Here is a 12,595-nt window from a genome sequence, read left to right on the forward strand (position 1 = left end):
TTTTGTGACGCCTCTGCTGGTTTGGAAAATGTTTTTAATGATTTTGTATGCGGGACGCTATCCTCAGATAATCACATGGTATGCTTTCGTCGTAAAGCCTTTTTGAATTCTGACGAAGTGGCTGGATTAACCTGTTTGGGCTGCAGGGGCAGTATTGAGTAGCCGGATAAAAGGTGCCCATTTCAAACGGCCTCGTACTCAATTCTTGCTCATACAATATGCATATTATTATTACTATTGGATAGAAAACACTCTCTAGTTTCTAAAACCGTTTGAATTATATCTGTGAGTAAAACAGAACTCATTTTGCAGCAAACTTCCTGACAGGAACTGGAAAATCTGAAATCGATTCTCTGTTCTAGGGCCTGCCTATAAATGTCCTTGATATATATCAGTATACATGCACTTCATACGTCTTCCACTAGATGTCGACAGGCAGTGAGAGAAGAAATGGAGTGTATAACTTGATCTGGGGTCGAATAAAAGCTCTTGGCATGACGTGTCACCAGTTTCCTGTTTTCTGGAGAGCGCGAGCAGGGACCTGGATTTGCCTTCTGATAAGCTGTCGTTATGGACGACTAATATCTCCGGCTTTGATTTTATTTGATACATGTGACAATATCATCGTAAAGTATGTTTTTTCAATATAGTTTAATCAGATTATTGAAATTTTTTAGGGAGTTTTGCCGTGTTCCGTTCTCTTCCGTTTGTTGACATGGAGAGATTCGCGCCACTTGGCAAGTGTGCTTGCTAAATCGAGAGGGAAAAAGGCCGTTCTAAATCCAAACAACGATTGTTCCCGACAAAGGACCCCTTGTACAACATTCTGATGGAAGATCAGCAAAAGTAGGACCCATTTTATGATGCTATTTCATATATCTGCCGAACATGTTGTGCTAGTCGTTTGCGCCTAGCTTTTGGGTACTCTCTCGCTATACCTAAGCTGTATGTCGTAATGAAGTTATTTTTAGAATTCTAACACGGCGATTGCATTAAGAACTATCTATCATTTCCTACACAACATGTATTATTTAGTTATGTTTATGAATAGCTATTTGGTCAGAATATGTGTGTCAGAAAAAGTGTCAGAAAAATATCCGGACGTTGTGGGAAAAATATGCTACATTAGCACAATGTATAACCACTGATTTCAGCTGTAAATATGCACATTTTCGAACAAAACATAAGTGTATGTATAACCTGATGTTATAGGACTGTCATCTGATGAAACTTATCAAGGTTAGTCAAAAATTATATATCTTTTGCTGGTTTGTTACGATCGCTAACCTTTGCTACTGGGGAATGGCTTGTGTTTCTGGCTATTGTGGTAAGCTAATATAACGCTATATTGTGTTTTCGCTGTAAAACACTTAAGAAATCGGAAATATTGGCTGGAATCACAAGATGCCTGTCTTTCATTTGCTATACACTATGTATTTTTCAGAAATGTTTTATGATGAGTATTTAGGTATTTGACGTTGGTGTCTGTAATTATTATGGCTGCTTTCGGTGCAATTTCTGATTGTAGCTGCAATGTAAACAATGATTTATACCTGAAATATGCACATTTTTCGAACAAAACAGATTTATTGAATAACATGTTATAAGACTGTCATCTGATTAAGTTGTTTGTTGGTTAGTTTGGTTGGTTCTTGGTTAGTTAGGTTGGCTTTGTGCATGCTACCTGTGCTGTGAAAAATGTCTGTCCTTTTTTGTATTTGGTGGTGAGCTAACATAAATATACGTGCTGTTTTCGCTGTAAAACATTTTAAAAATCGGACATGTTGGCTGGATTCACAAGATGTGTACCTTTCATTTGCTGTATTGGACTTGTTAATGTGTGAAAGTTAAATATTTCTAAAAAATATATTTTGAATTTCGCGCCCTGCACTTGAAGTGGCTGTTGTCATATTGTGGCCGGCCTCGGGCTTGCAGCCAGAAGAAGTTAACAAGAAGTTAAGCTTTTAAATGATGTATAACACTTGTATTTTCATGAATGTTTAATATTAAAATTTTTGTATTTTGAATTTCGTGCTCTGCAATTTCACCGGATGTTGTCGAGATGGGGCGCTAGCGTCCCACCTAGCCTTAAGAAGTTTTAACAGTGTTGTTAAAAGTGAATTTCTGGAATTTATTTAATTCTTAATGTGTTTGAGCCAATCAGTTCTGTTGTGACAAGGTAGGGGTGGTACACAGAAGATAGCCCTATTTGGTAAAAGACCAAGTCCATATTATGGCAAGAACTGAGAAACGACAGTCCATAATTTCTTTAAGACATGAAGGTCAGTCAATTAGAAATATTTCAAGAACTTTTAAAGTTTCTTCAAGTGCAGTCGCAAAAGCCATCAAGCGCTGTGATGAAACTGGCTCGCATGAGGACTGCTACAGGAAAAGCCCAGAGTTACTTCTGCTGCAGAGGATAAGTTCATTAGATTTACCAGCCTCAGAAATTGCAGCCCAAGTAAATGTTTCACAGAGTTCAAGTAACAGACATCTCAACATCAACTGTTCAGAGGAGACTGCGTGAATCAGGCCTTCATGGTCGAATTGCTGCAAAGAAACCACTACTAAAGGACACCAATAATAAGAAGAGACTTTCTTGGGCCAAGAAACACGAGCAATGTACATTAGACCAGTGGAAATCTGTCCTTTTGTCTGATGAGTCCAAATTTGTGTGGGGGTGCTTTGCTGGTGACACTGTCTGTGATTTATTTAGTATTCAAGGCACACTTAACCAGCATAGCTACCAACACACCTCCAGGCTGTGTAAGGGCTATTTGACCAAGAAGGAAAGTGATGGAGTGCTGCATCAGATGACCTGGCCTCCACAATCACCGGACCTCAACCCAATTGAGATGGTTAGGTATGAGTTGGACAGCAGAATGAAGGAAAAGCAGCCAGCATATGTGAGAACTCCTTCATGACTGTTGAAAAAGCATTCCAGGTGATGCTGGTTGAGAGAATGCCAAGAGTGTGCAAAGCTGTCATCAAGGAAAGGGTGGCTACTTTGAAGGGTGGCTACTTTGAAGGGTGGCTACTTTGATAAAATATATTATGATTTGATTAACACTTTTTTGGTTACCACATGATTCCATTGAATGAGTAGGTGTGTCCAAACCTTTGACAGGTACTCTATATACAGGGCTCCCCTGCAAAATAGACCTTGGGATCAATGGTGACTCCCTGTAAAAATAAAGGATCAATAAAATAAATAATAAAAGTTGGTAAAGGACGAGAGAGAGAGAGAGGTCTGACCGTCTGAGTTTACTTTGGATAAGGAACAGTTGAAGGGAGACTACTCCTAGAATTATCTAATTGGTTCTTTATTCAGCTCTCATGCACAGAAAGAAAGCCATTACAGCCCAGAGAGAGAACAAAAACGGAAGGGATCTGTTGCAGCTCTGTAGAAGCCTGGGTCTGTACTTTGTCAATGGTAGGTTACGGGGGGACTCTTTGGGGAGATTCACCTACTGCTCACCTCTTGGCCACAGTACAGTAGACTATATGATCACAGACATTGACCCCTTCTCTCTCAGCTTATTCACTGTCAAGCCACTAACACCTCTGTCTGATCACAGCCAAATTACGTTGTTCCTCAAAAGAACAGACATGGAAACAACCACACATTCACAGCCCAGTAAGCTGTACAACATCAGAAATTCATACAGATGGGCCCAAAACAGCACAGAAGAATATCAGAAAGCAACCTGTAACCAAAATATCCAAACACTCTTAGATAACTTTCTGGATACCACATTCACTCAGTAAAGAAGGCATCAATCTAGCAGTACAAAACATCAACTATATATTCAGGCAAACGGCAAAAGAAGCACAATTGAAATGGATAAAAAACAAAACAAAAAAGATCACAGATGACAACTGGTTTGATGCAGATTGTAAAATTATAAGGAAAACACTTAGAACACTATCTAACCAAAAGCACAGAGACCCAAATAATGGTGAATTACTCCTTCATTACTGTGAGACTTTAAAACTCTATAAACGTACACTCAGAACCAAAAGCACAGAGACCCAAATAATGATGAATTACTCCTTCATTACTGTGAGACTTTAAAACTCGATAAACGTACACTCAGAACCAAAAGCACAGAGACCCAAATAATGATGAATTACTCCTTCATTACTGTGAGACTTTAAAACTCTATAAACGTACACTCAGAACCAAAAGCACAGAGACCCAAATAATGGTGAATTACTCCTTCATTACTGTGAGACTTTAAAACTCGATAAACGTACACTCAGAACCAAAAGCACAGAGACCCAAATAATGATGAATTACTCCTTCATTACTGTGAGACTTTAAAACTCTATAAACGTACACTCAGAACCAAAAAAGCACAGTACAACAGCAAGCAGCTGACACTAATTGAGGAGTCCATAAACACAAACAACTTCTGGCAAAATTGGAAAAAATAAAATAAAATCTAAACAAGAGGAATTAGCGATACAAAATGGTGACATATGGACAACCCATTTTAAAACACTCTACAACACCGTTCAAATTGACACAAACGCAGAACAACGCCAAATTCATGAGAAGCTATAAAGGACAATAAAGGACAATCAAAATCCACTGGACTCCCCAAGTACTGACCAGGACTCTATAACAACTTCAGGCTCTCAATTTTAAAAAAGCATGCGGACCTGATGGCATCCTAAATGAGATGCTCAAACTCACTAGTGCAAAACTTCAATTGGCTATATTAAAACTGTTTAATTTGATCCTGAGTGTAGGTTATTTCCCTGACATCTGGAATCAAGGACTCATAACCCCAATCTTTAAGAACGGAGACAAATTTGACCCTAACAATTACAGAGGCATTTGTGTGAACAGTAACCTGGGGAAGGTTTTCTGTAGTATTATAAATGTAAGAGTTCTAAACTTCCTTAAAAAGCACAATGTCTCGAGTAAAAGCCAAATTGGATTTATACCAAAACATCGCACAACTGATCATATTTACACCCTACACACCCTGATAGATAAACATGTCCACCAAAATAATACCCCAATATATGCTTGCTTTATCGACTTCCAGAGAGAGAGAGAACCCTGTGTGAATTGCTCTCTCTAATCTCTGTCTTTTTCTCTCTCTCTCTCTGAATGATTATTATTTCTCTTATTATTATTTGACCCTGCTGGTCATCTATGAACATTTGAACATCATGGCCATGTTCTGTTATAATCTCCACCCGGCACAGCCAGAAGAGGACTGGCCACCGCTCCACACTCCGTAGAGAGAGAAGCCACCGCTCCACACTCCGTAGAGAGAGAAGCCACCGCTCCACACTCCGTAGAGAGAGAAGCCACCGCTCCACACTCCGTAGAGAGAGAAGCCACCGCTCCACACTCCGTAGAGAGAGAAGCCACCGCTCCACACTCCGTAGAGAGAGAAACCACCGCTCCACACTCCGTAGAGAGAGAAACCACCGCTCCACACTTTGTAAAGAGAAGCCACCGCTCCACAATCTGTTGAGAGAAGCCACCTCTCCACAGTCTGTAGAGAGAAGCCACCAATCCACACTTTGTAAAGAGAAGCCAACGCTCCACACTCTGAGAGAAGCCAACTCTCCACAGTCTGTAGAGAGAAGCCACCACTCCACACTCTGTTGAGAGAAGCCAACTCTCCACACTCTGTTGAGAGAAGCCACCACTCCACACTTTGTAAAGAGAAGCCACCGCTCCACACTCCGTAGAGAGAGAAGCCACCGCTCCACACTCCGTAGAGAGAGAAGCCACCGCTCCACACTCCGTAGAGAGAGAAGCCACCGCTCCACACTCCGTAGAGAGAGAAGCCACCGCTCCACACTCCGTAGAGAGAGAAGCCACCGCTCCACACTCCGTAGAGAGAGAAGCCACCGCTCCACACTGTGTAGAGAGAGAAGCCACCGCTCCACACTGTGTAGAGAGAGAAGCCACCGCTCCACACTGTGTAGAGAGAGAAGCCACCGCTCCACACTGTGTAGAGAGAGAAGCCACCGCTCCACACTGTGTAGAGAGAGAAGCCACCGCTCCACACTGTGTAGAGAGAGAAGCCACCGCTCCACACTGTGTAGAGAGAGAAGCCACCGCTCCACACTGTGTAGAGAGAGAAGCCACCGCTCCACACTGTGTAGAGAGAGAAGCCACCGCTCCACACTGTGTAGAGAGAGAAGCCACCGCTCCACACTGTGTAGAGAGAGAAGCCACCGCTCCACACTGTGTAGAGAGAGAAGCCACCGCTCCACACTGTGTAGAGAGAGAAGCCACCGCTCCACACTGTGTAGAGAGAGAAGCCACCGCTCCACACTGTGTAGAGAGAGAAGCCACCGCTCCACACTGTGTAGAGAGAGAAGCCACCGCTCCACACTGTGTAGAGAGAGAAGCCACCGCTCCACACTGTGTAGAGAGAGAAGCCACCGCTCCACACTCTGTAGAGAGAGAAGCCACCGCGCCACACTCTGTAGAGAGAGAAGCCACCGCGCCACACTCTGTAGAGAGAGAAGCCACCGCGCCACACTCTGTAGAGAGAGAAGCCACCGCGCCAAACTCTGTAGAGAGAGAAGCCACCGCGCCACACTCTGTAGAGAGAGAAGCCACCGCGCCACACTGTGTAGAGAGAGAAGCCACCGCTCCACACTGCGTAGAGAGAAGCCACCGCTCCACACTGTGTAGAGAGAAGCCACCGCTCCACACTGTGTAGAGAGAAGCCACCGCTCCACACTGTGTAGAGAGAAGCCACCGCTCCACACTGTGTAGAGAGAAGCCACCGCTCCACACTCCGTAGAGAGAGAAACCACCGCTCCACACTCCGTAGAGAGAGAAGCCACCGCTCCACACTCCGTAGAGAGAGAAGCCACCGCGCCACACTCCGTAGAGAGAGAAGCCACCGCTCCACACTGCGTAGAGAGAGAAGCCACCGCTCCACACTGCGTAGAGAGAGAAGCCACCGCTCCACACTGCGTAGAGAGAGAAGCCACCGCTCCACACTGCGTAGAGAGAGAAGCCACCGCTCCACACTGCGTAGAGAGAGAAGCCACCGCTCCACACTGCGTAGAGGAGAGAAGCCACCGCTCCACACTGCGTAGAGAGAGAAGCCACCGCTCCACACTGCGTAGAGAGAGAAGCCACCGCTCCACACTGCGTAGAGAGAGAAGCCACCGCTCCACACTGCGTAGAGAGAGAAGCCACCGCTCCACACTGCGTAGAGAGAGAAGCCACCGCTCCACACTGCGTAGAGAGAGAAGCCACCGCTCCACACTGCGTAGAGAGAGAAGCCACCGCTCCACACTGCGTAGAGAGAGAAGCCACCGCTCCACACTGCGTAGAGAGAGAAGCCACCGCTCCACACTGCGTAGAGAGAGAAGCCACCGCTCCACACTGCGTAGAGAGAGAAGCCACCGCTCCACACTGCGTAGAGAGAAGCCACCGCTCCACACTGCGTAGAGAGAGAAGCCACCGCTCCACACTGCGTAGAGAGAGAAGCCACCGCTCCACACTGCGTAGAGAGAGAAGCCACCGCTCCACACTGCGTAGAGAGAGAAGCCACCGCTCCACACTGCGTAGAGAGAGAAGCCACCGCTCCACACTGCGTAGAGAGAGAAGCCACCGCTCCACACTGCGTAGAGAGAGAAGCCACCGCTCCAACACTGTGTAGAGAGAGAAGCCACCGCTCCACACTGCGTAGAGAGAGAAGCCACCGCTCCACACTGCGTAGAGAGAGAAGCCACCGCTCCACACTGCGTAGAGAGAGAAGCCACCGCTCCACACTGCGTAGAGAGAGAAGCCACCGCTCCACACTGCGTAGAGAGAGAAGCCACCGCTCCACACTGCGTAGAGAGAGAAGCCACCGCTCCACACTGCGTAGAGAGAGAAGCCACCGCTCCACACTGCGTAGAGAGAGAAGCCACCGCTCCACACTGCGTAGAGAGAGAAGCCACCGCTCCACACTGCGTAGAAAGAGAAGCCACCGCTCCACACTGCGTAGAGAGAGAAGCCACCGCTCCACACTGCGTAGAGAGAAGCCACCGCTCCACACTGCGTAGAGAGAAGCCACCGCTCCACACTGCGTAGAGAGAAGCCACCGCTCCACACTGCGTAGAGAGAAGCCACCGCTCCACACTGCGTAGAGAGAAGCCACCGCTCCACACTGTGTAGAGAGAAGCCACCGCTCCACACTGTGTAGAGAGAAGCCACCTCTCCACACTGTGTAGCGAGAAGCCACCGCTCCACACTGTGTAGAGACTCCTGATGAATCCTGTTCTCCATTTACGTGGAGGACCAAACACAAACCTGATGACTATCCTGTTCTCCATGTACGTGGGGACCAGACACAAACCCTGATGACATCCTGTTCTCCATGTACGTGGAGGACCAGACACAAACCACTGATGACATCCTGTTCTCCATGTACGTGGAGGACCAGACACAAACCCTGATGTACATCCTGTTCTCCAGTACGTTGAGGACCAGAACACAACCCTGATGACATCCTGTTCTCCTGTACGTGGTAGGACCGACGACAAACCCTGTGAACATCCTGTTCTCCATGTACGTGGAGGACCAGACACAAACCCTGATGAATCCTGTTCTCCATGTACTTGGGACCAACACAAACCCTGATGACATCCTGTTCTCCATGTCGTGGAGGACCAGACAAAAACCCTGATGTATCCTGTTCTCCATGTACTGGAGGACCAGACACAAACCCTGATGAATCCTGTTCTCCATGTACGTGGAGGACCATACAACAAACCCTGATGACATCCTGTTCTCCATGTACGTGTGAGGACCAGACACAAACCCTGATGACATCCTGTTCTCCATGTACTGGAGACCAGACACAAACCCTGATGACATCCTGTTCTCCATGTACGTGGAGGACCAGACACAAACCCTGATGATCCTGTTTCTCCATGTACGTGGAGGACCAGACACAACCCTGATGACATCCTGTCTCCATGTACGTGGAGGACCAGACACAAACCCTAATGACATCCTGTTCTCCATTACGTGGAGGAACCTAAAACCTGATGACTATCCTGTTCTCCATGTACGTGGATACCAACACAAACCCTGATGACAATCCTGTTCCCATGTACGTGGAGACCAGACACAAACCCTGATGACACCTGTTCTCCATGTACGGGGAGGACCAGACACAACCCTGAGACATTCCTGTTCTCCATGTACGTGGAGGACCAGAACAAACCTGATGACATCCTTTTCTCCATGTACGTGGAGGACCAGACACAACCCTGATGACATCCTGTTCTCCATGTACTGGAGGACCAGACACAAACCCTGATGATCATCCTGTTCTCCATGTACGTGATGACAGACCGACACAAACCCTGATGATATCCTGTTCTCCATGTACGTGGAGGACCAGACACAAAACCCTGATGACATCCTGTTCTCCGTACGTGAGGACACAACACAAACCCTGATGACATCCTGTTCTCCATGTACGGAGGAGACAGACCCAAACCTGATGATCCTGTTCTCATCGTACGTGGAGGACCAGACACAACCCTTATGATATCCTGTTCTCCATGTACGTGGCAGGAACCAGAACACAAAACCTGATGATATTCCTGTTCTCCATGTACGTGTGAGGACCAGACACAAACCCTGATGACATCCTGTTCTCCATGTACGTGGAGGACCAGACACAAACCCTGATGACATCCTGTCTCCCAGTACTGTGGAGGACCAGACCACAAACCCTGATGACATGCCTGTTCTCCATGTACGTGGAGGACCAGACACAAACCACTGATGACTATCCTGTTCTCCATGTACGTGGAGGACCTAGACACAAACCTGATGATATCCTGTTCTCCATGTACGTGGAGGAAACCAGACACAAACCCTGATGACATCCTGTTTCCATGTACGTGGAGGACCAGACACAAACCCTGATGTAATCCTGTTCTCCATGTACGTGGAGGACCGCACAAACCCTGATGAATCCTGTTCTCCATGTACGTGAGGACCAGACACAACCCTGATGACATCCGTTCTCCATGTACGTGGGGACAGACACAAACCCTGATGATCCGTTCTCCAGTACGTGGAGGACCAGAACAAACCCTGATGATATCCTGTTCTCCATGTACGTGGAGGACCTAGAGACAAACTGATGATATCCTGTTCTCCATGTACGTGGAGGACCAACACAAACCCTGATGATATCCTTGTTCTCCATGTACTGGAGGACCAGACCACACCTGATGACATCCTGTTCTCCATGTACTGTGGAGGACCAGACACAAACCCTGATGACATCCTGTTCTCCATGTACGTGGAGGACCAACCACACTGATGACATCCTGTTTCTCAATGTACGTGGAGGCCAGACACAAACCCTGATGACATCCTGTTCTCCATGTACGTGGAGACACGCACAAACCCTGATGAATCCTGTTCTCCATGTACGTGGAGGACCTAGAACAAACCTGATGCATCCTGTTCTCATGTACGTGGAGGACCAGACACAAACCCTGATGATATCCTTTCTCCAGTACTGGAGGACCGACACAAACCCTGATGACTCCTTCTCCATGTACGTGGAGGACCAGACACAAACCTGATGCATCCTGTTCTCCATGTACGTGGAGGACCAGAACACAAACCCTGATGACATCCTGTTCTCCATGTACTGGAGACCAGACACAAACCCTGATGACATCCTGTTCTCCATGTACTGGGAGGCCCAGACCAAACCCTGATGTACATGCTGTTCTCCATGTACGTGGAGGACCAGACACAACCCTGATGATATCCTGTTTCTCCATGTACGTGGAGGACCAGAACAAAACCCTGATGATACCTGTTCTCCATGTACGTGGAGGACCAGACACAAACACTGATGATATCCTGTCTCGCATGTACTGGAGGACCAGACACAACCTGATGACATCCTGTTCTCCTGTACGTGGAGGACCAGACACAAACCCTGATGACATCCTGTCTCCATGTACGTGGAGACCAGACACAAACCCTGATGAATCCTGTCTCCATGTACGTGGAGGACCAGACACAAACCCTGATTGACATCCTGTTCTCCATGTACGTGGAGGACCAGACACAACCCTGAGGACATCCTGTTCTCCATGTACGTGGAGACCAGACACAAACCCTGATGATATCCTGTTCTCCATGTACGTGGAGGACCAGACACAAACCCTGATGTATATCCTGTTCTCCATTACGTGCGGACCAACCAAACCCTGATGAATCCTTTCTCATGTACGTGGAGGACCAGACACAAACCCTGATGACATCCTGTTCTCCATGTACGTGGAGGACCCAGACACAAACCCTGATGATCCTGTTCTCCATGTACGTGAGGACCAGACACAAACCCTGATGACATCTGTTCTCCATGTACGTGGAGACCAACACAAAACCTGATGACATCCTGTTCTCCATGTACGTGAGGACCAGACACAAACCCTGATACATCCTGTTCTCCATGTACTGTGAGACCAGACACAAACCCTGATGAATCCTGTTCTCCATGTACGTGGAGGACCAGACACAAACCCTGATGACATCCGTTCTCCATGTACGTGAGGACCAGACACAAACCCTGATGACATCCTGTTCCATGTACGTGGAGGACCTAGACACAACCCTGATGATATCCTGTTCTCCATGTACGGGGAGGACCAGACACAAACCCTGATGATATCCTGTTCTCCATGTACGTGGAGGACAGACACAAACCCTGATGACATCCCTGTTATTCTCCATGTACGTGGAGGCAACACAAACCTGATGAATCCTGTTCCCATGTCGTGGAGGCCAGAACAACCCTGAGACATCCTGTTCTCCATGTACGTGGAGGACTAGACACAAACCCTGATGATATCCTGTTCTCCATGTACGTGGAGGACCAGACACAAACCTGATGACATCCTGTTTCTCCATGTACGTGGAGGACCAGACACAAACCCTGATGATATCCTGTTCTCCATGTACGTGGAGGACCACACAAACCTGATGACATCCTGTTCTCCATGTCTGGAGGACCAGACACAAACCCTGTGAATCCTGTTCTCCATGTACGTGGAGGACCAACACAAACCCATGAAACTTCCTATTCTCCAGTACGTGGAGGACCTAGAACAAACCCTGATGATATCCTGTTCTCCATGTACGTGGAGGACCAGACACAAAACCCTGATGACATCCTGTTCTCCATGTACGTGGAGGACCAGACCAACCTGATGACATCCTGTTCTCCATGGTACGTGGAGGACCAGGACACAAACCCTGATGACATCCTGTTCTCCATGGTACGTGGAGGACGACACAACCTGATGATCATCCTGTTCTCCATGTACGTGGAGGACCAGACACAAACCCTGATGACATCCTGTTCTCATGTACGTGGAGGACCAGACACAAACACTGATGACATCCTGTTCTCCATGTACGTGGAGGACCAGACACAAACCCTGATGACATCCTGTTCTCCATGTACGGTGAGACCAGACACAAACCCTGATGACATCCTGTTCCCATGTACGTGGAGGACCAGACCAAACCCTGATGACATCCTGTTCTCCATGTACGTGGAGGACCGAC

The sequence above is a fragment of the Salvelinus namaycush genome, chromosome 17 (genome assembly GCF_016432855.1).
Source record: "Salvelinus namaycush isolate Seneca chromosome 17, SaNama_1.0, whole genome shotgun sequence".
Taxonomy (NCBI): Eukaryota; Metazoa; Chordata; class Actinopteri; order Salmoniformes; family Salmonidae; genus Salvelinus; species Salvelinus namaycush.